Source organism: Setaria italica, chromosome VIII (assembly GCF_000263155.2).
Source record: "Setaria italica strain Yugu1 chromosome VIII, Setaria_italica_v2.0, whole genome shotgun sequence".
In the NCBI taxonomy this organism is placed as follows: domain Eukaryota; kingdom Viridiplantae; phylum Streptophyta; class Magnoliopsida; order Poales; family Poaceae; genus Setaria; species Setaria italica.
The window spans coordinates 10,876,569-10,879,667 of NC_028457.1; positions in this window are offsets into that span (position 1 = coordinate 10,876,569).

Genomic DNA, 3,099 nt, shown 5'->3' on the forward strand with positions numbered 1-3,099 from the left:
GTGTTCACCATCTGAGTGTTAGGAATATGAGATTCCGATAGTTGAAGATAAAGATAAATAAAAAGATAAGCTGACATGAATTTCAGATTATGATAGATTCTATTTGTCCTACTAAATTAGGTCAAAATCTCAGGACGAATATCCAAAAGTACTAAAACTTTCCAGGAATGTAGTAGATAAAATTCTGAAACTAACCCAACTGGAATCACCTCAATCGGAGGTCTAGAACTCAAGATATGAATTAAACAAGATGACTAGGTCAGCAGTAATGACAGATTCTGATTATTTCACAGACTCATATGTTTCTCTCTGTCAGAATATCCAAATTCTAGAGCTAACCTAATTGGATTCATGTTAATAGGAGCTTTGTATCTCTAGATATGAATAAAAGAGTACAGTTGTGTCAGATGGTGACGCGAACAAATTTGGTCTCACAAAACTTGCATGATAGATAGATATAGATAGTTAAAAGATTGTGCAAGATTAAGGTTTTTTTTGAGATCGTGCAAGATTAAGGTTGATTGAGATAGAATAAAACCCAACTAAGCAACTTGCATTACTAAAAACCGGTATCATTGTGGTCATCACTCTACAACACACCGCACTCAAAACAAAGAACCAACTCAAGCATTTATCATAAGAACAAACATTCCAAACACACTTTTAAGTTACTCTAGCACATACTTCAACTAACCATCGCTCGATTATATTGATTACATCGAATTTAAACTTAAAACTCCTAAGTGCTAATAAGGAAGATATTTGGATTGTAGAAGACAGGGTCATTGGGTTCCTAAGGACGGTACTGGGTGCGACCAGTTTTTTTAAAAAATAGAACAAATCAAGTGGATTAAAACAGATGCTAAAGATTCCTTAAAGCAAGAGCAAGGAAGCATAGAGTGAATGGAATGGCAAAAGTAAGATAAAGAAGCAAGTAGAGCATTAAGGATAAGATAAAAGCAAGGATAAGCATATTAAAGTAGAATTAAAGCAAGCATGAAGTAAGAATGGCTATTAAAGCATTATAATCCTTAATTCGACCATTTTCTGACTAGGCTAACATTCTATAGTCAACACAACTCTGATACTACTTCTATCACACCCGGTTTTAAATACAAAACCAGATGAATAAATTACATGTGTGCCAGGATCAAGTTCCACACATGCAATGACTTCAGTAAATACTATCGACAGTGCTAAAATGTAAAGAGAGTATTAAATTTATTACATGATCGAAAGTCTTTAAATTGAATAACAAAATGAGTCTTTATTCTAGCAGTAGAGCTCCAACAATGACGACAACTCCACAGGCAGTTGACTGGTGGCACACGTACGCCTAGAATTCTTCAAAATCTCCAGGAATCTCCTCAAAGTAGTCTTGGTCTGAGCAACGGTTTTAGCAAGGGTGAGTACACTTATGGTTGGTACTCAGCAAGCCTTGGGAATGTGTAGTGTAAGGCTATGCAAGGATAGGCTATGGTTTAACAGCATGTCAGCATTTTAATTGGTTGGTCAAGTTTTATTAGCAATTACTAAGTATAAGTTTATACCACCTACATTAAGCATGAACATAAATAAATTAAATAACAATAATTAAATTCAACTTCTGATAGATTAATCATGTGAGGGTCCAGACCACTCTTGACCGTGAGCATGGCTGATCGATCAGTTTTAAACACTCTGCAGAGATTGTACATCTTTGCCCATAAGTCTTGTCTCCCATGTCACCTGGGTTTGCAAAGCCCTTAAACACTTCCAAGGTGACTGGCTAGGGACTCACTACAAGGCCTTTACAAAGATTCCCTCATATGTGGTAACCCGCTAAGGTTTCAGTGTCTAGCATGGATAAAGCTCCCTAATGGGTATAGTGTCTTAGCAAAGCCCACTTCCCAAGAGGATCGGGTTATACAACGACTCAGTCCCCCCTCATGCCCTTTCGGTAAGATTACCCCAAACTAGAGTTTCTAATTAATTAGCCAAGGTAGAGCCATATAGCCTTATGGTTGCACTGTTTTCCTGGGTGGTCGCTCCATGTTCCAATAAAGCTTGGTGATCTTGTATTAATGAAATTGTATAGCATAAATAAAATAAGTTTAATAATTGAGTTCACCAATACCACCATATCCAAGTTTAGCAACTAAGCAAGTACTACCTAACATAAAGTAAAACCTAGGTTGATCAAGGCACAAGGATAAAACTAGGAACACCATAGATAGGATCCATCATGTTTAATCATAAAAGTGCATAGCTGTTGTATTCAACATAAAAGTAAATGTTGCGTAGGTTCAAATTGTGATCAAGGACATGACTTGCCTTCCTGGACTGGCTCTTGCTGCTCAAAGTCCTTAAAAGCTTGCTCTTCAAATTCTTCGAACTGTGATCCTTCTATGCGCATCAAACAAGTACATACAAGCACATAAAAGAATAAAATAAGAAAAAAAAATACACCAAATAGTAGCAGCCGAGCAAAAGAAGGTCATAAAACTGTTCTATGCATTAACACGAACTCATAGGCGCAAGAATTGCTTAAAATGGATTTAAAACACTAAAGATATGAGCTAAACAAGATCTAGGGTCTTATTTGCATGAAAACTAAACTTCCAGAGGCTTAACTAAGAGAAACCGAGAGCAAAAACATAAGTAAGCCTATAAACAGAAGGTCTACTAGGTAAAAGGACTAAACAGGACTTCGGGCATGATTTTGTAAAAGAGCAGGGCTAAAATAGAAGAAAAAGGACTTAAGTCTAATTACTTTTGAACTAATTTAGCTGCGAACGTTGAGTCGGGTTGAGTCAGGTTTGACTCAGTTGACCAGTATTTGACTTTGGTCATGAATGATTCGAGCCGTTCGCATCGGATCGGACGGTTGCAGAGGACTCGATGAAGGCGGCGGTTCGCGGGCGGTGGAGGCGGGCGGCGTGCGGCGGTGCTACAGTGTTACCTCGCTGGGATCACCTCGAATTTGAGCGTCCGAGCACCATTTGCAACGTGGTTTGGTTTGGGAGGAAGCTAGGAAGCTCGCGAACGCATCTAGGGTGTCCTTGCGGTGGATTATATGGCGGCGGGGCCGCTTTGCCCGGTGAGGCGGCTCAGCAGGGA